Genomic DNA, 25,831 nt, shown 5'->3' on the forward strand with positions numbered 1-25,831 from the left:
AAAGAGATGTAATTATAACAGAGAAAAAAAGGAAATATGTAAATAGCTACACAAGTAAATAAATGAATTATATAACAATAAAAAACAATCATGGGGGTTTGGGGACTTCTTCCAATAATTGATGATGTTGGGTAAACGTTTGTGCAGAGGAATCTAAGAAAATAGTCACAGGGGACCATATGCGTTCTCTTTTCAGGAGCAAAGACATGGGGGAGACATAAGCACGATCCAGTCGATGGTTGTAACAAACACTATACCACCAAGATTGAAATAAAAGTTGTATGGATTGTTTCAAATTTTTTGTTATTTGTTGAAGAGCAATTGCAATTAATAAATCCACAAGATCAGTATTATAAGGGAGGGTTTGCCAGTGATCAGATAATGTACCCAGAAATATGTCAATAGGTGAAAAGGAGAAATGTGTGTGAAAAATGGCATTAATTTTGGGACCATACCTTCAACCAGAATTGATGTGTGGAGGGACAAGTAAAAAGCATGTGATATACATCAGCATGAGGAGTGTTACATGACCAGTAATTTAGGGATAGTGTGGATTTGAATTTGTGTAGGGACATTGGAGTAAACACAAGTCATATATAAAGAACAGTGTTTGTGTCATACTAGCAGATCTTGAAGTTTTACGGAGTTTTAGCCATAACTTATCCCAAAATGTAGTGGACCATGAAATGTGAAATTCACGTTCCCATTGAAGTTCTATGTTAGATTTAGCTCTGTGTTCAGGGGGTGAAATGAGGAATTTGTAAATACATGAAGCACTAGACTGGGCACTTAGAATGGGGAGAATATTACGATGAGGTATTGAGGAAGATGGTGTAGAAGATATAGAAGATAGGGAAGAGGATATATTTTGGATCAGACACTTATATTTGGTATAAAACGATTTTGGCAGTTTATAGAGTAATTGTGCATCAGAAAAAGGAAGAAAAGAATCATTTGAGTAAAGCTGGGGGATCCAGAGTAGACCCCTATCTCGCCAAACCTTCCAAAAGATAGGTTTGTTTTTAATTTTAAGAAGGCGGTTGTGCCAAATGGAAGAGTTAAGAAATTGGTCCTTACTTGAGAGGTGAGATATCAGAAAGGAATGAAATAACTTATGGGAATTGTTATGAATAGGTGAGGATATTGAGCGTGTCTTGTCAGTGAAGATAAGAGATTCGTTGAAGGAGAAGGGCGATAAGAAAGAATGCTCAAGATCTTTCCACAGCAGAGAGGGTTTGGAGACATGTTGGTTTATGGATTTAGAAAGTTGTTTAATAAGAAAAGCCTAAGCCTTGTTATAGTGTTGGAAGTTGACTCCACCCTGTAATTTAGGGTATTTAAGCATAAATAGGGATATATGTGGTTTCTTTTTATTACATAAAAAAAATGGTAAAATAGATTTCATTTTTTTTTTTAAATATGCGGGAAAGCTGAGAGGGGTAGCCGAGATCATATAAAAAATGACAGGAGCAAGCATCATTTTAATTGTATCAAGTCTGCCCCACCAAGATAAATATAGAGGATGCCATTTAGAAATACATGTAGATAATGTAGAAAGAATATGAGCCATATTTAGGGATAGAGTCTGTTTGATGGAGGTGGAAAACCAGAGACCTAAATATTTAATTTTTGGGGAATTCCAAAACAAATTAGTAGAAGCAAAGTCCTGTTTAAAGCATAAAATATTAAGAGGCAGAATTTCACATTTATCCTGATTCAATTTCTAACCATGAATTAAAGAGAAGGTATTGACCTCAGCATTGATATCTGGAACAGATTGTTCTGGTTTAGACAAATACAGAAGCATATCATCTGCATAGACACTCATTTTAATATGCAGATTACCATGTTGAAAGCCATATATGTTAGGATTTTGTTTGATTTTTGCCAGAAAGGGTTCTAATGCAAGAATAAAAAGAAGGGGGGGGGGGGGGTTAGAGGACATCTTTGACGAACACCTCTTTGCAAAGTGAAGGAATTAGAAATGGAACCATTGGTAAAGATAGAAGCTTTGGGTGAAGTATATAATAAGGACATATAAGAAATCAATTTGTGTCCAAAGCCAAACCAAGATAGTGTGTGAAAAATAAACAATCAATCCATTCGGTCAAAAGCTTTTTCCGCATCTAAGGAGATGGCTGCAAGAGAGTGGGAATATTTATTAGATTTGTGTAGAATATTAAAGAAGATACTGGTATTGTCAGCGATGTTCCGTCCCTTTGTTCTTTACAAATAATGGTTTGTAAAAGAGGTTCCAGGCGAAGAGGAAGAATTTTGGAAAATAATTTATAGTCGGAATTAACTAGTGATATTGGTCTATAATTTTTACACAAATGGGGATCTTGTCCTTATTTAGGGATAAGGCTGATGAGGGCATCTTGAAAAGTACCAGTGGAGGCATAGGAGGAAGTGAACTGCAAAAACAAGGAAAGAAGATGAGGAAGGAGGGATTTAGAAAAATGGAAATAAAACTCTACAGGGAATCCATCTGGACCAGGGGCCTTCCCTGGTTTGAGAAATTTTAACGCGTGGGAGATATCATTTATAGTAATGGTTCGTTCTAATGATGAAAAATCAATATCTGCGGGAAATTGTTTTTGTATTGATTCAAGATAATTTTGTATGTCCACAGAGTCTGGTATAAATTCAGGGGTATAAAGAGAGGTATACTATGTTTTAAATTGCACTAAAATTTCCAAATTTTGAGTTGCTAGAGAGGAAGTAGAGTGTAATACATGATCAATATTAGCACGCTCTTTTTTGATTTTGGGATATGAGGCAAGAAGTTTGCCCGCTTTGTTTTGGCCACCATAATAACGAGCACTACCTCGAAGGAGATAAGCGGAAGCATTTTCTGTGGATAACTTATTATATTTAAACTTTTCTTTAATTAGATTATCAAGATCAGCTTTAGAATTAGATGTTGTATAAAGTGATTCTAGCAATTTAATACTTTTAAGAATTTCATTAACTTTTTGGCTATGTAAGAAACAATAAAGTCTCTGGATGCAACTTAAAAAGAATCCCAAATAATGTAGAAAGATGAAACAGAAGATATGTTACGTTTAAAGAAATCCATAATGAATTCGTCAAAAGATAAAGTGAAAGTTTGGTCAGCTAATAAAGAGGAATTAAAACGCTATCTTCTACTGGTGACATTAACTGTGAGTAGTTCTAAGTCTAATATTACAGGGGCATGGTCAGAAATCAATTTAGAACCAATATCTGCTTGTAAAATAGATTGTGTTAATGCTTTAGATACAAATAAATAGTCTATACGTGAATGTGAAAGATGAGTGGGTGAGAAAAAAGTGTACTCACAGAGTTGTGGATGACAGAATCTCCAAGAGTTAACAAGAGATCTGTGGGAAATGAGAGTGGTAAAGTGTTGATGCATTGGGGAAGGAACGAAAGGAGCCTTGAAAACCCGATCAATATAAGGATCAACAATAAGTTTACAGTCCCCCTTCAAAAATAACATATGAAGTAGAAATATGTGGCCAAAAGTTACCTCAGGTTTAGTAGGAGCATATACATTAAACAAAGTTATAGGAATGTCATTGACTTTAAGGTGAACAATTAACCAACGTCCATCATCATCTGAGTCCTGAGAAAGAAGGGAAACTTTAAGTCTCTTGTAACAGAGAATCACGTTAATTAATTAAACTTTAAGCAACACACAAGACAGTTCAAATGCAAGACAAAATTCTTTATATATGAATTGCGTATAAAGAATTTTGTCTTGCATTTGAACTGTCTTGTGTGTTGCTTAAAGTTTAATTATTGTATATTGTTCGAATAACGCGTGACTAAGCCTAATGTGCAAAGCAATACTTTCACCCAACAGAACCACTGTTACCTTGTATAATATTACAGCATAACATGGATGTAGTAAAATGGTTGCAATATTTAAAGAAGCGAAAAACGAGCACTATTGTAGAAAGGAGATAAGATATGAAGTGAAAGATTTTGGAATAGAGAACAGAAAGAAGAGAAAGAGAGGGAAAAGGGAAGAGGAAGAATGAGAAAAAAAAGGAGGAAAAAAGAAAGACAGAAACTATAATAACACATACCAAAAACTCAAACATGGGTGGAGGGTGTTGAGGCTACAAAGAGGAGATGAACAGCCAGTGACAAGACTCCGGGAGAGACCATGAGGTCGCATCAGTTCAAATGGATTACACAAGAGTGGATGGATCAGGGAGACGAAACCTAGCGGAAAGAAACATAAGGAAGATTAGACAATCAAAATATATAATAGAGGTAGATTTGCAAGTCTACAATCAACAATTAGTAAGGGAAGAGAAGATGATTAAGTAGAAGAAGATCTTATAAATTCCATGGAGTCCTCTCTACAGCTATCAAGAAATTGTTGGAGTAAGGCTGGATCATCAAAGGTAGTTGTTTTATTCTTTTAAGTCACTCTAAAGAAAAATGGATGAAGTAGACCAAATCTGGCATTCAAATTGCGTAGTGCTGGACGCATGAATAAGAAACGTTTCCGCTTGTCTGTGGTGGCTTTCGCATAGTCCTGTGAGAAAAATAACTGAGATCCTTGCCAAGATATATGCCATTTGATTTTAGCTGCGTGTAGGACTTTTAACAAATCTGTGTATTCCAAAAAATAGAGAATGACACCTCTCGGATAGTTTTGGACAGATGAGTTGTGGGAAGGATGGCCAAGTCTATGCGCTCATTGTATGTTTAAAGCCGGATTTTCAGAAAATTCAAGAATCTGTGATAAAAAAGATTGGAAAAAAGAAATGGGATTGGATCCTTCCAATCCTTCAGCCAGACCATAGATTCGCAGGTTGTTGCATCTGCTTCGATTTTCAAGATTTTCCACTTGTTTTTGTAGCTGTAGGATTTCTGCTTTTATGGGAAGAATTTGTAGAGAAGAAATTTGGACAGAATCTATCTGACGTTCCATTGAGTTCATCTTATTATCAAGAGTAGACCACTTATCTTCTAGACCCTGTAGGCATATGTTTGTCTCTTCCATATAAGGTTTAAGTGCTCGGAATTGTCCAGGAGGAGATCCAAGGATGTTGGTGGTGGAGATGTAGTTGGTGAAGGAGGGTCTTTTTTAATCCTTTTAGTAGATGATAACACCAAAGAAGTATGTACTTTAGGAACATTTTTCCCATTCGGAATGCGAAATGTGAAAGAGGAGCAATGAACGCAGGTGAAGTGGCCGTTGTTTCTATGAAGTGGGAAGATGTAGCTTGGTCTAATTCCTCCATGTCAACCTGCAATACCGAGAAAGGATTTGAAGTAAGAATTGTGTTGGATTTAGAGATGGAACGGATGTTGAAGCAGCGCCTATACCTGATTTAATCCTCCCCATAGACATGAGTGTCGTAATCGTAAAAAAGTACGTACTGCAAGGTCAGATAGGCAAGTGGTCAATAAAACTGTAGCGCTTAAATAGCAAAAATGAAGGACAAATATATTGATAGGTTCCTGATATAATTAAAGTAGTAACAATGTTGTCAGAGAGTAGCATATCCTGGCCGTGTTGAAGCATAAGAAAAACATTAATGGAGTGCGGTGAATGACATCATTAGAGCATCCATGGGAGGTAACATTGGTATAGAAGTGGTAAAAATATCGATAATGATGCAAGAACAGCGTTTACATAGTTTCACATAAAGGGGTGTTCCTTAAGTGATTAGAGCTGAATTCATCCTTGCACAGTAATCTAACAATTCCAGACAAGCGTAGTTCTGTGTGAAAAAAACATCTGTTTGATGGGTTTAAAGCTGCTGGGAGTCTCAGGTGGGTGCAGAATTGCCATTGAACCAGATTGGAAAAAATCCTGTGTCACAGCATGCCTCCGTGTGAGAGAAGTGCAGCAGTGCCGATAATTATGTAAATACAAAATGGCGGCAGCAAATCCAGTCACAGAGACGCGCCGCACATTTTAACAAAAAAAGAGGAGTTATCGGGTTTACCACAACTGCTAACATATATTGCTGAAGTCCATGGATAATCACTCTGAAGGTACTTATTGTGTTGATGGTGACAGGGCGCTTTTGCCGCCCGTCACTTCAAGGATTCTCACGTCCCAGGTCGGAGCGGCATCAAGCAGCCACCATCTTCTCTGGTGCCAGACCACGCCCCCCTTCATTGTAACTTATTAACTGCCTGAATCCTATTCTAGCACCAGGACACCTGGTTTCTGAGTAATCATATGGGCAGGAAGTCTCTAATGTCCCAGGAATACCCCCTTCCTTCCACTCCAACAGAACAACATCAATTACAAGGCCTGAGTCCAGCTCTTGGGTTAGGGGTCATAAGACCCCCAGCCGTATTTATTGCACATATACCCAAACACATTTTCAGACATCAAAATTTGCACAGTAACCACATTATTTACATCTTTTTTTCTAGCAAGATCTAGCCTGAGCAGAGGCTCTTGTACTTGGGAGTCACCTAACTATAAGTTTGTTCATGTGTAACCAACAAAACGTAACCATTTCAAGTGAGATTATAATTGGTGCTGTGACCCTTTCTCTTAAGTCCCCCGTCCAAAGGATGAGTCCCTCCTTATGGGTGAACACTACCTTCCCTCTCCTGTACTGGGAGCTCTCCCACCTCAGGAGCTGCAGGGGGCCTGGCTGCTCTTAGGATACCTACCTCGGGCACCCCTAACACACGCGATCCTCGTCCTCCAAGCACTTGTGCTAGCTCGCTTCGACTGCGCCTCTGCGGCTGGTCAAAAGGTAAGGACCACATGTCAGCAACTTCCCTCAGCGCCTCTGCAACCTCCCTCCGACTTGCTGCCACCACCCCTTGGATGGTCCAGTGACGCAACGTTTTTTCCGTATAAAAGCATGCCATAAAGGGTCCAAAAGAGTACCCACCAATCACGACCTCTCCCGCCAACCTGCTGAAATACGACAAAATCATTCACAAACATTGAATGCTGGAAAAAATGTTAAACATGACATTATACAAACCACAACTTTTGACATTCTTGCTCAGTTCCTAAAAAGGGGGAAAAGTTATGCATTTGCCCTGACACACAACCACACCAGAGCACGTCCACCTGTGCCACATGCTCTGGGGATGGTATGTGGCATAAACAGAGCTTACACTGCGCCTCCCAGGAGGGCAGAGCATACTGCAAGGCTGCTAGCAGTGCTGTGGTCTGCCTGTCAACAAATGGAATTGCAGGGTGGGGTCCTCTGTTCCCTGGACGTCTGAGAAGTGAGAGGGGGTTTGAAGCGCTGTGTGTATGAAGGCAATTAGGAACAAAGAGACCTGTTTGTTCCCTGTGGCTCCTTTTGAAGGGTGGGGCTGACCCGCACAACCCCAGAAGCACCAAAAACCGAACAGTTCCATCCCTGGCCAACCCCAGGGTCGCAGCTGCATGCAACCAACCCATTGCCGGCCCGGCAAGGCTATCATATTATCAACTCTCCCGAGTTTGGAGAGCCTTGGGAAAATGGCTAGGGAGTCACCAATGTGTCTGGAGTACCCCTCCATTCCACCCCACATACTAATATCAATCACAAGGCCTGAGCCCAGCTCTTTGGGTTAGTTAGAGGTTATATTACCCCGGCTGTATTTATTGCACATATACCCAATCACTTTTTCAGGCATCAAAATTTGCATAGTAACCACACTATTTCAATCTTGTTTACAAGCAAGACCTAGCCTTAACAGAGACTCTAGTACACGGGAGACACCTAACCATAGCTAGTTTGATCCTCTGCAACCAACAAAACTTAACCTTTCTAAGTGAGATCATGACTGGTGCTGTAACCCTTCCTCCTAAAAAAAACGTCCAAATGATGGGTCCCTCCTTATGGATAAACCCACCTTCCCACTCCTGTACCGAGTGTTCTAGCTCCTCGAAAGTTCTTGTGCAGTGGTCCCAGCTGCCCTTCGGATTCCTACCATGGGCACCCCATATACCCACGTTCCTTGTCTCCCCAAGGGCCTGTGCTCGCTCGTGCCAACTGTGCCTGCACAGGTGGTTGACAGTTAAATACCGCATGTGAGCAACCTCCCCAACCTCCAGCACCACTGCAACCTCCTTTCGACTTGCTGTCAGCCCCCCTTGGAGGGTCCGGCGAGGCCTATGGTATTTTGTTATAAAACAATGATGTAAAGGGACCTAAAAGGTCCCCACCAATCATGACCTCAGCCAGCACAAGCCAGCATAGTTCCCTCTCTTCTGCCCCTCCCCCCTATACTGTGTCCATTGGCCTAGCCAGCAAGTTCTACAAAAACATTACATTGCCTTCCTTTGGCAAGTGCACTCCATCCTGCAAGAAACACCAATCACTGTTGAGGCACATGTGAGGCATACATGATAGACTTGCTGCGTTCAACAACTTACCCACCTTCCTGTTCAACCGTTTTACTGACTCACTAAGAACCCTGACTGACTTACTACCTCTCCACTTCTAGCTTGGGACAATGTTGGACCACGATATTTTGGCCTCTGGGAATTTCTTTGAAAGCCAACACATTTCAGAGACAATCAGTTCAAATAAGTCTTTGCGCCCTATCTCCGCCAAATCATTGCCTCCCAAATGCATAATGATAATTCCTGGAAGCCTCGGGTGCAACAGTCTGTCCAATGCAGCTCACCAGTGGGCCTAGCGAAGCCCTCCTTGCCATCAAGTGAGCTGATACCTGGCCTTACTTGCTCGCGCCACGTAGTCACTTGCAGAATAAAAAACCTCTGCACGCCTCATGTAAGAGTGGCCCAAAACCAGCACATCTGTACCCCCTCTTGCTCTCGCATAGACAGGAGACAATGAAGTATCTGCCACATCACATTATTGTGTCCTCCACCTGCGTTGACAGAATACCAAAAAATAATGAGAAAAATGAATAACTGAACATTACAACATGCTCAATCTCACAATGCGCTTGTAACAATCAGACTTCCACCTGCAAATCCTTTGAATTGCTTGCCCCGCCATCCCCATGCATGCCACTGGGATGACTGCACCAATCTGAAATGAATACTCCGCAGGAACTAGGCCTGCTGCACATAGGGCCCTACTGAGTACCCTAGCAAATTGGAACCTTGTGAGTGGTGTCCCATCCTTATGAATCAAATGGGGCATGTCCTTTCTGCCCTGTGAGCCATAAAGGCTTCCTGAATCCCCAGTGGACAGCACTCAATGCCTAGGGCCCTGTGGAGCAGTATGTGGTCCACCCTGAGAAGTTGGTCGGACTTAGAATGAGTAACGGTGACCACCAAGGAGCCATTTGACCATTGAATATCCACTGGCTGCAAACTACCACACCTGTACTTCTTGTTTTGTGCTACAAGCTCCCTACCCTTATTTCTCTATAGAATACCAGGGAGAAAGCTGCCCTGAATAGGCGCACCTCAGCTGGTGGGTGACCTGCACACCCCCTTCAGGCCGGCCATGATATGCGCAAGCTTGAACATATCTATTGGGGGCGCCTGGATTCCTGCCTGTATCCTTCCAGTCTCTGCCAGCCCTTCAGTGCCCTTTGCACAAGGAAGGCTTTGGTGCCATCCGAGCAACCTAGCATTTTTGTAAAGAAGGAAATTACCGCAGTATGCCACCTGGTGTAGAACACCGTTCGCCCTTCCACTCTCAAGCCTTCAAAAAATGCTATCACTGACTCAGGGGGAAAACCATTCGCCAACCTCCTTGCTTTCCTGAAACCTGTGATAGGTGTAATATGCCCCCTCATAGGCATGCTCATCCTGGGCACTAAGCTGGCAGCCACTCGGTCTAGTAGACTGCGTCAGCAAGCCGCCATACTTGATCCGGATATGGTGAAGGGAACTCCGCTGCTTGTGGGTAGTTGTACCTGAAGGACTGCATCTTAAAATGAGACAAAGCATCTGCTGCATTGTTCAAATACGCCAGGCACATGTTTGGATTTAAAACTGACATTCAGCCTCAAACATACCAGAACGATTTCTTTCAGCAGCCACAAAATCATTTTACACTTGCCCGCTTGCTGGTTAATGCAATCCACTACAGTCATGTTGTCTGTCCAAAATACCACTGAATAATTGCAGAACTGCTCTGGCCATATCATGAGGGCTGCCAAGATGGGAAAAAGCTCTAAAAAAACAATGTTTGCCACAAACCCAGACTCCACCAACTCTCCCCGCCACAGTTGGGTGCACCAAGATGCCCCCAAAATGGTGCCAAACCCAACACTACCTGCTGAATCTGTAAACAAACCTAACTCATCATTGGTCTTAGCTGGGCTTGGCCATACCTCATCCATTGAAATCCCTCAAAAATGCCTCCAAGATTCTTAAATCCTGCCGGACCTCACTTGACAACCTAGTGTGATGGTGCCTCACCTTCAGGCCAGACATGGCCTGCGTGATTGACCTGAATAATGGGCGGCCCATGGGTATGATGTGGAGAGCGAAGTACAACTGCCCCACCACCCCCTGTAACTTGTGTAATGTAACTTTCTTAGCAGACAGACATTCCTTAAAAGCCCTTGTGAATACCTTGACTTTCTTTTGGGTAAGCATAGGCACACCTCCCTCAAATCCAATTCTATCACATGAATTTAATTGTTGTAGTTGATCCACAGGTCTTACCCTATGCTAGGGATACTCCAAACATTGCATCAATTCCTGGAAAGATCCTAATGCCCTCCCACGCTCTAATGTGCCTGGGGGACCCAGAAACAAGAAGTCATTTAAGTAATGTAGTGCCCACTGGTGCCCCATACTCTGTCTGGATACCCGCTCCAGGAAAGTGCTACACCTCTCAAATTAAGCACAGGAGACCGAAATGCCCATGAGCATGCACTTGTCAAGATAAAAGGCAACCTCAAATTAGAAACCCTGTACATGAAAGTCATCAGGGTGCAATGGTAGCAGCCTGAAGGCTGATTCTAAATCTGCCTTTAACAACAATGCCCCAGGCCCCAGCTCTTGAAGCATTGTAATCGCCTGATCCAGTGAGACGTACTTGACTGAGCATATTGCCCCGTTAATTGCCTCATTGACAGATTAACCCCTAGGAGATGATATGTTGTGTATCAAGTGGTACTCCCTTGGGTCTTTCTTCTGTACCACCCTTCAGTGAAACACACAAAATTCTCCAGTGGGATGGAATCAAAAGGATTTGCAAACACTTTCCAGGTTCTTCTTCTTCTTCTTCTTCAAACTCTTATTCCTGGCAATGCTAGGATTAGTCCTTCATGCTTGTTTATTTTTAAAGTATGTTAACCCACATAGCACTCAGCCGAGATCCTGACCCCTTCCTTAAAACCCACACACTGTGTTGCTGTAAACATCCAACTATGCCACTATTGCCTGCCAGTTAACCAGGAAGTGGACCTTGACCAATAGTGGATGTTCATTCCTGCCTTTATAGATGTCTATCCTTTGTTTTTTTAAATAATTTGGACTCAGGGTGTGAGGGTAGGCCGCAGAAGGAACAACAGTGTTTAAACTTGCACTAGGCCCAGCCTCCAACCTCTGTGGCTTCATAAAGTGCAGCCAGGTGTTCCCATCTATCTGGTCTTAAGCCAGCATGGATCTAGTGGACCTTAATTCTCCTAAAACTCTTCGTCATAGTCCCTCCACACATTCCCTTCAATCTCATCATGCATACATACTGTTCTATCTGATAGCATGCTAATTGGGTCCCCAGGGCTGGGAACCGCTCAGCCATAATTGCCTGGAAAATCGTGAAGCCCTTTACCCAAATCAGCAGTGTCTCCTCAACTCTTTTTTTATAAAGCCAAGGCCCACACTCCATAAAATGGGAACACTCCTTGCATCGTTTGCTCTCAACAATCTCAGAGACAACATGTTCCCCCTCACTACTTGGCTCCTGTTCCCTACCCATGGGGCTGCTGCTGGCCTAGGGGGACAGAGCATACTCTGAGGGTGCTAGCGATGATGTGGCCTCGCTGCCAACAAATGGAAGTGCGTGGTGGGGTCATCTGTGCTACGTGCTTAGGAGAGAGAGGGGGTCCAAAAGTGCTGTGCGCACAGTGGCGAGCGGGAAAAAAGAAAAGGGCAGAACTGACCCGTGAGACCCTAGGAAGCACTTTGATGCTTCCGGGGCAGCGCCAAAAAGCAGCCAATCTCATCCCTGACTGACCCCAGGACCGCGGTCACACACTGCAAACCCATTCCGGGCCCGGCTCCCCCCTCATGTTATTGGCTCTCGAGAGTTGGGGGTAGCCTTTGGAAGATGCTCTACAAACGAGTAATTAAACCATCAACCCAAGGTAGCATTTCTAGTGGGTACCACATGGTACTGATGAGCATGGCATCAAGATACAGATTTTAGCATCTGGGGAGGAAGGTAAAGGGCGCAGTACCAAGTTAGGGAATGGATACAGACAGGGGCAGTCCTTAGGTTAGGTGTAGCCTTCCAAATATTTTTTCCATGACCCAACAAACCTTGTAACTTTACATTCAGGGGCCATATATATCCTCACACTAGCACCGGGTGTCTGTTTCATTTCTTCCCAAATTGTCCCCATTCAATCACGCCTTCTCCTCTCTTTGCCATTTCACTGGCTATCTTAACTGCAGTCTACTAGGGTTAGCACATTCAATGACGTTCTCAGTCATCCTCTAGCGTTAATTCACAAAACCATGTTTACCTTATGCTAGGCCTTGATCACTGTCTCTTGTACTTATAAAATCTTTTGACTTTTTCAAACAACTGTCCTACTTGCATAAACATATGCAAACCCTACATGTCCCTATCAAAAAACATTGCTTAAAATATGCATGTTTCTTTTAGGGATATTTGATGTATTGTGAACATTTTAAACTTTCATTTTAATGTAAATCATTTCACAAACTTGCCTGTCCTTCTACAAAACTTCCCCTGGAATACCTAGGGGATTAGTACATCGTCCAACATGTTCAGGAAGACTCGCACTGCAATAGTTATAGAGTAACATTCATGTGCTGACAGCTATAAAAAATGCATTTGCAAATGTATGTGAGCACTCCATGTGTACACACCTTGCAGGACCCACTAAGGGGCATTTAATGCCCCTTAGCATCTTGCACCACGCAACATGGTGCAAGAGAGAAGCAAATTAAAATGAGATTTATGAAGCCACGCAAGGCCACCTTGCGTGGCCCTGAATGGCTTCATAAATCTTGAGTAATGCAACACAGCACAAATCGCTGCGTTGCATTTCTCTGCACCAGGGAGGCATTTACATGGGTGTTGCATGGGTGTTCCCACGCAACATCCATGGATTTTGATGCATTCCCAGATTTAACAGAAGTGGTACAGCTGGGAATGCACCAAAGAACCACGCCTCCCCAGGTGAGGCGTAACGAGGAGAAATATATTTATTTCACTTAGTTTTTTCCTCTTTCTGTAGCGCACATAGAAAGAGGAAAAAGCCCCAGAAGATTGATTTTGAGCAGGAAGGTGCCCCTTTCTGCACAAAACAGTCCACCTTACAGCACAGGCACCCTTGCACCATGGTGCAAGGGTGCCTGCGTTGGCACTAGGCAGTCAACAGGATGCCCTTGCAGGCGAAAAGGCAGGAATGCGCCTTATTGACTTAAATACCACACATTCTTGCCCTTTCCTTGTTACACAGGTGCTGCTCAGCAAGGTGACCTGCTGGGATGCACTGCGTGGCTTGGCCATAAATATAAATATGGTGGAGAGGTGTGGCTCACTGGTTAGAGGCGGCAGACCCGTAAGCAGAGAATCAGCCAGGGACCAGGGTTCAATTCCCGATGCGGCAGGGTCGTGGACCAGGGTCAAAACGGACTCGATAATTCTCGCCTCGGTACCTACTCTAACCAGGAACACACTCGGCAACTCTGGGCATTAAGCTTGCCTCATCTCTACAACGGCCCCCCACAGACGCCGGGGATGCCTGGTTTCACCTTGGAGATACCCAGAAAGGGACCATCTCACAGGGATAGCCAGGACGGGTTCCCCAGCGGTCTACAGCGCCGGGACGCCCCGTTGCTGGGGCAGCTGTGCGCTTTACAAGTCTACAACATATGGCCCTAAATTGTAAAGTTGGCAAAAACCTATAGGTGCAAAATGTAATCATAAGTAAGTAGCTTTCTGCTGCATAAGTGACAAACATTTACACCTGTATTTTTTCCAATGTGACAGGTGACTATATTAGCTAAGTGTAAGTTACACATTTTGTGAGCATAAATCTGTTTTGCACCAGGTATAATCCTTTGTAAATCATGTCCCTTGTTCATGCAGGCATAGTAGACTAGTATGATAACTGATGCCACAAGAAATACAAATGACAAGCAATTCCCCCTACAAACTCTTAAAAAAGAATCATACACCAGAATCATGAAAGAAGCAGAGACTGCTGGGATGTAAATCCTCAAAGGAAAGCAAACACTATTTTACTTTAGAAACAGCAAGTAACACCTAAGGGAGCTATCATGATCAATTGGCGGTGTCACTTTAAATGTGACTTTGTCAGCCAAACGGCTGCATGTAACCACGCACGTGGTGGCCTTCCCCCGTCGCCATGTTGAGAGAGAACTGTAAACACGAACCCTGAGATAATTCAAGTTCCCAGTTGTCACTGGGGTTTAGTGGGAGGAAAAGTATTTCGTTAAACTTGCTGGTTTAGTTGACATTAAGTTAGGAACGGTTCGTTGTTACATATCATTTTAAAGTAATATACAAGTACAATTAGGCACGGCTTCACAAAACACAATGGAAACCTATTAAATTACCTCATGAAATCTGAACCTCTAGCTGTTAAGACTGCATTCCACAAAACTTACCAATTTATGCTTTTTACTGCTCCTGCACGAAACAGAATGAGTAATGCCAGATTAAATATCAACAAAATCTGTATTTTTTGTTTTTCATTTCTCTGACACAAATACCATAAGATCTGTTCGCTAATGACAAACGATGAAAGCAAGAATCTACATGCATATGTGGCTTGAAAACCAACAATAACCTTTCCAACTAGACAACCCAGCAAGACACCTCTGACTGATGGTACACTCTGGCGCGTGGACTGGGCTGGACTGGAAACCAGTGGCGTAACAAAACTTGAGTGGGTTCCCCTGAAAAATACATGGAGGTACCCCTTTCCGGACCAAGTCAGGAGTTCTCAGGCCAGGGGCCCACCGCCCATGGACATCCAGGTCAAAGATTTTACCTTCTCACTTTAGTTCTTACAGTCCCAATACACCACAGGAGTACACTTGTAAACCCACCAAGACCTCAGTGGAGGTAGGTCGGAGGACACCAGAGAGTCCAGTCCAGGTCTAGTTGCCACTGGTCAGCTGGGCAGTTGCATAAAGGCCTCTTGTAGCTTGTTATGCACTTGTAGCTATAACAGTAGGTCAGCCTTATGACCCCTGGAGTGTAATACTTTGTTCTGGGTACAAGAGGGAGAGCTAGTCCAGTGTTCTAGGCACGTCTTGGGTCTCTGACAGCAGTATCAGTTCTCTTCTGATCTTCCATGGGTCCAGCAGTGTTCTGAAGTGGGTGTCTGGAGCCAGCAAATGCCTTGCTCATGCAGGACATGAACTAGTGGGTTGTAATGGTCCATGGAGTAAAGGTTCCCAAGGCAACCCTTTCCTACTTTGGGCATTTTCATGACAGTCAAAGTCTTCAATCTTCACTAAACCTGGGCCCTGAGGGCTGGAGGTGAATGTAGGAAGCATGCTATGGTAATCCTGGTGTTCTCCCACATCTTACACAAAAACTGAGTTTTAGTTTCAGTTTTAGGCAGTTCCTGTACACCCCTAACTCATTTGGGTAAGTTAACATGACAATTAGGAGTATGCCAGTTTTACCACAAGCACTTTACCACTGATTAGCAGGGGTAAAGTGCACAGAATTCTCTAGCCAGAATGCATAGGGTTCAGCAAAAAGGCAAAAAAATAATCAATGTGACTCTGCAAAAAGGGAAAATTCCTACAAAAATAAACAACTGAGTAGTAATCTGCCTGCATGTAAATTCAATTCCCATCCAGGCGCAAAGCTCAGAGCCTGGGATATTCCTGAGGCATTACTTTGTGGCATTCAACTCCCCTCCTCTGACACTTGGGCCAGAGTTAAACTGGGAAATAACTCAGCTATCTCGGACAAGGTAAAAATGGAGAAAAGCATTAAGAAAGGAACTGGCTTATGTGCGAATTGGCACTGTTGTTGGAGTTAGTAACTATCAACACACCTAAACTGGCGAATCACCCTATCACCTCCTTGCTCTAAGCTGATGATGTAGTCCTCCCAAGTCAAACGGTGATGGGGCTTCAAAAGCTGATTATTATTATTAACATTCATTAGGCGCAAAACGAATCATACCCAAGGGGATCTCTCGGCGATTGGCGCACTACATCAGCATAGCAGCTCAAATGGAATGACGGTAAACTTCGAAAACAATATTGTGATGTTTGGCAGCAAAAGAAAAAGAAAAAACTTGGCATCTGGCCAACAGCCATCTGATTACAGGAAAAAAAGAAATATCTGGGATGCTGGTTGGACGATAAAGGCGGCCACTTGACTTCATTGAACTCAAGAAAACCAAAGTCCGCTTCACTACACTTTGCCTTTCAAAGCATCTTCAAACAGACTACCTTTGAATCTCTGTTGAAGATAGTGAAGCCCAACTTCCTCCCCACATTTGTGGTATGGCACGGAAGCTTTCCCGGTTAAACTGGGCATTTGTCTGAACAATGCCCAGAGTGCTGTTTTCGGAACACTGTTTAAGCTCTCTCATCACATGTCTACAGCCCAGATCAAGCTGGAATTCATGCTGAGCAGTCAACTTCTAGTACAGAAAGCTAGCCTCCTCAAATATATGTACTCAGCATGTGCCGCAAAAAGAGGCTCACTGAAGAACCTCATTTGGCTGTAAGTGTTACCAGCGAATAACTCGGCGCCTCAAAATCTTTGGGAGATTGCTCTCTCTGAAGCTCAAAGGTGCAGCAGTTCAAATCATAGCAGTTCATAAGGAGTGTTTTCAATTGGATCGTCAGACCCTCAGTGCCAGAAAATCTGTGCAACTTGTTATTAGGATCTACCTTAAACAAGGAGTGCAAAAATACATTTCTGATACATTCTCCTTATTTTACTATGTTCTGCCTTACTTGCATGGGCAGCTTCTCCTCATTAGACCTTCTACCTCCATGGGTGAGCCGGCCCCTCAGTAATAACTGCCTTGTCTGCGGCTTGGTCCAGGAAACTCTACGTCCCTGCTCTGCATCTGTCTTGTGCTAACTGTCGACTGCAGAAGGTTTCTTTGCCATTTGCTGATTAAACAAGGGATATCAATAATGCAGGCAGTGGTTGACTTCCTCCTGAATGATGCTTACCCTCAAGTAATTGCAGGCTTGATAAAATTTCTGGACAAAGCAGACAAACTGTTAAGAAACTTAGGGGGATATTCTCAAGGAAGTGGTGGTGAGAGGAGTTAGCCTCCTTTGCTTAACGCCTCTCACTGCCACTTCGGAAACGCAAGGCTGCACCCTATTCTCAAGAATGTGGTGCAGCCTGGCGTTTCCCCCTGCAATGGCGCTAAGTTTCACGACTTAGCGCCAACGCAGACATCCGTGCACCAGAGTGCAAGGGTGTCTGTGTGCAGGGGAGGGTTGTTTATGTACAGGAAGGTGCCCCTTCCTGCACATAAACAATCTCAAACTACCATTTTGTAACTTTCATGTGTGCTGCTTCGTACAGCACACTTTGAAAGTTACAAAATTGCATTTTTGAAAAGGTTTGTTCATGTACAGGAAGGGACACCTTCCTGTACATGAACAAACCATGGCATTTTGCGCAGCACACATGGAAAAGGCAAAAACGAGGAGAAATAAGGCATTTCTCCTCATTGCACCACCTTAAGACCAGGATTTTTCCGGTCTTAGGTTCAGCGCTGCCACCTTTTATCGACGCCCTTGATAATAAGTGGCAGCGTCGATCACAATGGGTGTTGCGATGGAACGCCCACTGCAACACCCACTGCACGCCCCTTTCACGCTAAATTTAGCGTGAAAGGGGCCTTATTCTCAAGACAGAATTAAGCCACGTGTCTTAAAGCCACATTAAGTGGGTTAACGCTGCCTTGAGAATAAGGCGCTGACCCTATCGCCACTGGAACATCAGAAAAAGCGGCGTTCCCGTGGCGATGGGGGCTTGAGAATATGCCCCTTAGTCACACACCCAGTCTCCTCAGGGTCATAGTGCTATGAGCCTGGAGTGCACTTGTAGCATGAACTCTGTCCTATTGTGCTAAGAGTGTGTAAGCCTCAAATCTGTTTGCCAATGAAAAAACAGTATGGGCAGGCTGCTAGGCGAACTCTGTAAATTTAATGCAGTTATAAGCTGCTTCCTTCCTTGCTGATCCAGCAGTGAACTTCTCCTATCTTACCCATCTAGTTTACCACTGCCTGGTACGTGATGTAAGCAATAGAATGTTCATTGTACTGCTATTGTGAATATCCAGCACTTTTTAGCACATGGCACTTTTGCGTCTTTTCATTTTAAGTACAAAGCCCTGGCCATTGATCAACTTTGCTCTCTAAATTGCATTAATAGTAATAAAACAGTATTATGTCTGGTTTTAGCAACCTTTCACCTACGATACATATTTTGAATTGTTACCCATTTTTGTTTATTCTTCCCGAATATTGTTTCCCCATCTCTCTTGGATTCTACTGTTTATATCTGGATGACACAGTCCATTTTCTGCCCCGCTGCCCAGAATTATCGGGTCCGTAATAGCACACGGCACTTTAAGAATAGGCACTTTAGTCGCCTGGCCCTGATCAATGTTTTTATTTAAATGCATTAACAGGGCAGGAGCGCAGTTTAGCTTATGTCTAGATGTTTAACTAATAGCATAAATAAATACATAAATAAAATAAATAATAGCAGCCACACAGAAATCGGCCCCAGGACTTTGGGCACTGCTTTTGTAATTTGTATTGTGCACCACATGTATGACTTAGTCTGTCTGCTCTTAGCAATCCATCGCAATTTTACTGCAAAATGTTTAGCTATTTTGTTAGCCACCCATTTACAACACTATGTTATGCACCACCTATGAACTGATTGCGTCATTTACGAAGTTGTCTTTTTTTTCCTACTGTCTTGTTCTTATTTTCACATTATGTTTTATGTTGCCGTCACTTTGATGGACTTGACTGTCTAAATAAAGTATTTTAAACTTGAAAACTTGAGACAGACGCAATAATGAAGATGTAAGGCATCAGAAAGGCTTGCCTGGTACCCATGATGACAAAACATGTCACACTTTGACCTTGAGGGAGCCAGCTTATGCATCCACTTTAAGGAAAGAAGAACTCACCAGTACCCAGCCCAATGTGTCATGTAGGGCAATTATTGATGATAGAAGGGGGGGCAGACACACCCATTTAAAAAAAAAAAATCCAGAGTGTCGGCCGATCTACCTTGTCAAAGGCTGTCAAAAAATCTATAAATGCCACATATACATTTGACCCTTGCTTAAAGTGTACTTCTCCTCAATCAGTTTTAGCATAAAGATATTATCTAATGTGTAATGTTTTTAAAAAAATCTTGTTTGTTCAATAGGGACAACTTTATCCTCTACTACCTAGTCAGTGAGATGATCTAAAATGCTACGTGCAAATATTTTCCCTACCACATCTAGTAGGGCTATTTGATGGTAGTTCACCTGGTGGTGTATAGACCATTTTTTTTAAAGTGGTATTAAAATGCTACCAGACCAGGAGGAGGGATTCTTCCCCTGCTGGTAGCAAAAGTCAAACAGAGGAGAAAGATATGTAGCCCACAGCATAGGCTCTTTTTTTATTATAGTCATAGGGATTTTGTCTGGACCCATTGCTCCGGACGCTCTCATTCTCTTAATGAGACCTACAATCTCTTTCTTTGAAGGAGTGTATTTGGGTTCTGGTAAACTGGGTGATATGATTACAGAAGAGAATGACCAAGCTGAATTAAGGTTGGCTCAATATAGATCTACAAGATAAACTTTTCAATCTTCCTATTTTAGAGCAATGGCGAGGGACTTTACCTTTGTACCAGTGCAATCTGTGATAATTTCCCAATATCTTTTAGTGGCATTCCTTGAGGCTGCCTCTTTTAGCTGGACCCAGTTGTAATCTTCTTTTTCTTGTCTTAGGAGATGTTTTTTTCTTGATATTTACCTATTCAGTAAATGAATATATCTACTTCGATCAAGAGAGAAATTCTGAAATTGAGCCCTAACTAATCTATTTATTTCCCTATTTAGAAGTATTACTGAGTTAGATTGCGGTCTCTGGCGTGATTTAGAAGCATTACTGAATTAGATTGAGGTCTCTGCTGTGATTGTAGACAAGTTGTTTTACATGTGGAGACCAGTGTATCCCTTCAACAATCATGTGAAAACAATGGGTCTGACAGAGAAGGCTGCTTAGCTCCTAATATTGTTTGCTGCTGATCTCTAGTTAAGATTGTCAATGTCTCTTTTCATTTTGACAAAGCTTTGGTATTCCAATATATTCTACCATTTGATTTTTTTAAACTGCAGGTTACCTTTAAAATTCTTACAGGTGTACTTCTGTTAAGGTCACGTCGATTTTACAGCTGATCAACCTATGATGGCTAAGAGAGTTTTCTTGGACTTCCATATACAACAACCTATTAAGAATATCAGCTGAAATAATTAAGTAATCGATAATAGACCCACCAGTGGAGGATTTATGTGTACCTTTAGCTGGAATGTAATTTCCCAATCTCCCATTAGCAATTATTAACTCTGTATTTCTCAGGCCTTTTAATAACATTAGGCCCCTTTTTCGACCCAACAGTTATTTGGAAATATTGCATGGAGGATTTTTAAAGCTTCCTCTTTCGAGCCATTTGCAAACAACCCTATGCTGTGAGTGGAGACTTTGGCATTTAAATCACCCACCAATACTAGATGGGAGCACTCCTCTGTTAGCATAATGGTGGAGATCAAACAAGTATTCAGTAGTTGAGAGTGGAAGGGGCCTGGGGATGTAAGCATTTACAATAAAAGCGCATTTATACTTTCTTGGTCCCTTTTAAAAACTATCTTGACTGCCTGAATTAGATTAGAGGTATGGGTAAAACCTTCATACACCCAACTGGAGTTAGATCTTAGCAATATGGCTATGCCTCCTTTCGCGTGTCCTCTATTTACTGGAAATGCAGGGCAGCTTAACACATTATATTCCTCTATAGACCAATTCCTTACGATCCAAGATTGTTGAATACATATTATAATGGCTTTCTGGCCTTTCAAAAATAGCAATTTCTTTTTATCAGAATATAAGCCGGCTGCATTCCAAGAGATTGGATTGAGACCCATACTAGGAATAATTCTTCAACCTCACTCCAGTAGATCTATTGGTATTGAGAGCCCCTGCCACCCAGCTCAATTTCCTGTCGACTTCATCTAAAGTCTGTAACTGTTTAATTTCTCTCTCTGTAAACAGTGAGACTTTCACACCATCTTTTCCAAAGGAGACCTGCATTTTGGTATCTCCCTCCAAAAAAGGGATTTCTGCTGGAAAGAGGTCAATATGGCAGATAACCTGGTCATTAAGACCATTAGAATTACAAGAAAATGTTATAGGTCTTTCTTTCAAGGAACAAGAACATTGCAGTTTATCACTGTTCAAGAGTATTAGGTTAGAATCACCCAATAATGGATGGTCACTCTAGCCCCTCCGTGGCTACCATGATCTAAAACTTGAACCATATCGAGGTCACTACTCTGTACCATTTGTAGGCTGGGTATGTCTAAAAAATAGGCAAATAAGAAGGACCTATTCAGATATAACTCTTGATCAAAAATAGAAAAATATTATAGGGTCAGGGGCACTAGTATCGGATGGCTGGCCAAAATAGCCCCACTGGGCCCTTTCCCATTTGGATTATACGTAACATAATCCCCTAGTGAGGAAGAAAAGAATGCAGCATTAGGGTTCAAATTATGATTCAAAGATGTCAAAGATTGGGTGTTCGTTGGTGACGAGCTTCAGCTTGAGATTTTCCTTATTTCCCCTTTGCTTCTATCAGGTGGAGTACTGAGTCGAATTTAAATCGAAGCACAAACTTTTTGTTCCTTTTTGGTTTATTTTGCAAAGCTTTTTTTTGTCTATCTTCTGCATGTGGATATTTATATAATTGATCTTCTTGTCCTCTGCTACAGATGATTGCACTGTTGTATCTTTACTTTTAAGAAAGATTGGGAAGACATTCTTTACCTTACTCACTTTTGTCACATTAGAGCAAGAGGATAACGATGGCAATGGTGCAGGGACCTTAGGGCCCAAAAGATTCTGTTGAGAAAAAAGCTTGTCTTTTTCACATTGATTTACGCTGTCCTTCCTCTTTTTTCCCTACTAAACGGTGCACCAGCCTGGGTACTAGAGTCCCTGCATCTGTTATTTAAAGCAGCTTTTTCTTGAGAGGATTTGAGTGAATTTAGGCTACTGCTATGATGTTGAGTCAAGCATTCTACTTTGAGAAGGACAGGCATATTAGAGGCAGTAGGAGAGGGTGGAGAGGTTTTTCCATTCAAGTGTCTTTGATCCAAAATAACAAATTTAGTCCACGATAAAAGAGAATACAAAATGTGATCAGAGTTGGACACGGATTTTTCCATCAAGGCCAATATAGAGGACAGGACTCTTTCCAAATAATACAAAGATTAAAAGAGCATAGCCTTATTTCCTGGTTGGCTACTTGGTAAGTGTGGACTCAGGGTCAAATCTGGATTGAATGACGCCCTTGAATTTGCTGAATCTTGATAGAGGGACCAGTAGGTGTATCCCTTATGTTTTTCCCTAAGTTTGGTAAAGATGAAATATCAGTAAGTACTTAAATTGTCTAGAGGTCTTTCATGGCCAGGCCCATGTTGATAACAGAAGGCCTTCCTCCCTGGTTTCCATACTCGTTTCAGTGTATAACCAAATCTCACTATTTCCAGGTACTTTAGAGACTTGGTTTGACCCATGAAGCATTTCTATTTTTGCCTCACCCTTATCAGGCAGCACTTCGGACTTGATCTTCATAACCGGTTTATTGAATCCTGCCTCTCTTTTAGAAAAGAAGGTGGACATAACATTAAATCCTTTTAAGGTATTTATCTGAATTAACTCATTCCTTAGTGGCTAGGCATCAGTTTTTTTGCAAGCTCTTATAAAAACGAATTTCCCAGAGCGCAACTTCTTGGCAGTCATGTCACAACCCTCAGCTACGCTATCACTGGCTTTAATCCTAGCCAGGAGCCATTTAGTCAGCTTTCTTCCTGGGTAGAAATTTTAAAAGGCCTGATTCCACCAGCTATAAGTGTTACCAGCAGCTTAGGGGAAACACTATATTATGGGCAAAGGTCTAGCAACATTGGCTAAAAACTCCAATGCTGTGTGATTTCTGTTTCAAAAGAATTATAAGAACAAGGGAGTCAGAGTGTGATCACTTTTAAATAAATAGCAAACCACAAATTAGATAAACAAATAAATAAAAAGCGACTCTATAAATATCATCCAGGGATGGAACAAATATTATGTTAGACAACAAACACATAAACGGAATGGAACATAAATAAATATATGACAGTCAATGAAGATTGTCTAAACAACAAGAAGCAAAATAACAGAGTGACCAAAGAGACACAAATCCAAGCCAAGGGCAATATACAGCAGACACCATAACACACTTTACTGCCAGACTGGGTTTCGTAGAGGTGGAATGTTTTGCTATGACCAGAACAAAAGGTAGAAGACTGCACATCTGAGCAAACACCTATATCCTGCTAAATTCAAGAATCAAAATAAAAGACAAATACTTGCAAAGCAAACACTGATGGGAAGAGTCATTAGATGAAGGATCCACCTAAACAAACAGATGCAGGTAGACTGGTAAATAAAGCAAGATAATTGAGAAAGGTAGCAATATGCCAATCAAAAGGTCTAAACCGAGCAATATCATATCAGTCACTCATCCTACAAAGTTGGTAAACTGAGTACCATTGAGATGAATGCCTGTGGTGCCTACTTCTTGCAGCACTTGACAGCACCTTTGAAATAATCAACATTGGTGCTAACTGCTTACAGTGCTTACCACACCTGTTCAAGACAATAAGGTTGTATACATCCCTCTCTATACATATTGATTAATATGGGAGCGCACTTAGTCATTTTAGCATCCTCCCCAGCCTGGGTACCTGCGAAGGACTACGTCAGACACCGAGTTTAGTAATACATGTCTTTATTCTTTTATGTGTAACAGCAAACTCAACATTCTAAAGAAGTCTTCAGTGCATTCCACGCTAACACTTGCATCACAGTTCTACGGAGTCCATCTGGAGTCGAAAGGGTTCCATCATTTCTATTTTGCATACTACATCTCTCCCTCTGTTGAATATAAAACAAAAATGTTCAATATTCACTAAATAATTAGATAGATAGGCATATACATTCAAATCTCTTCAATCAATCTTCTTGGCGCTTCAATTATTCAACCTGATCTTGTTCTTGGAAACTGTGAGGTATTGTCACCAATGTCCAGGATCTGCGTCAGTGGTGTAAAAGTAACAGCAGTCTCTAATGTTTCAGACCCAGTCTATCTTTTAACTATTAGATCTGATGAACAATTAGTCAGATGCCTGAAATGAGAAGAGTCTCAAGTAATAGACTTCGCAGGGCGCTAAACATTCACCACGTGTCCCTTAGTAGAAACCACTTGGAAAGGTATGGCATCAAAAGAAGTATCAGATTTTCTTTACTGCATTTGTCGAACAAGCACTGGATCTTCTCTATTAAAGACAATGTTCTTTGCATGTCACTTTTGTCAGCATACACTTTCATCTATTGTTTGTTAACCAAGTCCTTCTCATGAGTTGTCATCTCATTATCGCTCTTTCTCTGATTGGTCCATGGAGGTAACTTTGTATTCATTGCGATCCTGAATATCAAAGTCACAGGACTTTCACCTGTGGTCGAGTGGGGGTGTTGAATGATAAGCTCTCACAGTAGAATTCAATACAGTTTTCAAATTGAGCTTTTAAAAAGTGGCATGCTGCACTGCTTTCTTTAGCGTACTAATAAAAGTATTTTGGCTTGTAGCCATAGAGGTGTGCTTTTTTGATGCATTATTTTCAAATGCTCTAAGGAAAATCTGAACTCTCGACTATTGAAAGGCAGACCATTGTCAGACTTCACTATGGCTGGAGCACCCCTTATCGCAAAGATGCCATCTAGTCTTTCAATGACTCGTTGTTCGGTTGTAGATGAAAGAACTCCAATTATTGGAAATCAAGAGTCTTAATTTATAATCATCAATAGATGAAGTCCATTGTCAGGTGGACCGGAAAAGTCATGGGTTAATCTCTCCCATGCATGCTTTGGGAGTTCTTACATGTTCAAGGGGTGGTGAATAGGTTTTGTAGAAAGTCAGTTGCGTAAATAACTTAGCTTTAATTCCTTTTCAGCCCCGTCATCAAGGTAAAGAAACCAAACTCGGTCTCAGAGACCTTGTTTTGTGGCAAAAATTCCACAATGTCCGACCTGGGCTACCACAATTATTTTTTTGTCTCAGACTGTCCGGAATCAGGATTTTCTACCATCATAATATAACTTGTTCCTGAGTTATGGACAGTTCATCCTTAACATGTTTGTACTTTAGATTTTCTCCATTATGGGTGAGCAGTCAAGTGTGTGTTGGTTCCATGACTGATGTGTAATTAACTCCTTCAGCTTTAACATTTCACTATCATGGCTCACTGCAGTGATAATCTGGGCCAACAAAATGGTACCCGGTGTGTTTGATTTTACAATGACGTTGATATAGGCCTCAGCCGTCTTAAATGGAGTTCTGTGACCTTGTATAGGCACTCTGGA

This window comes from Triturus cristatus, chromosome 2_1 (genome assembly GCF_964204655.1).
Source record: "Triturus cristatus chromosome 2_1, aTriCri1.1, whole genome shotgun sequence".
In the NCBI taxonomy this organism is placed as follows: Eukaryota; Metazoa; Chordata; class Amphibia; order Caudata; family Salamandridae; genus Triturus; species Triturus cristatus.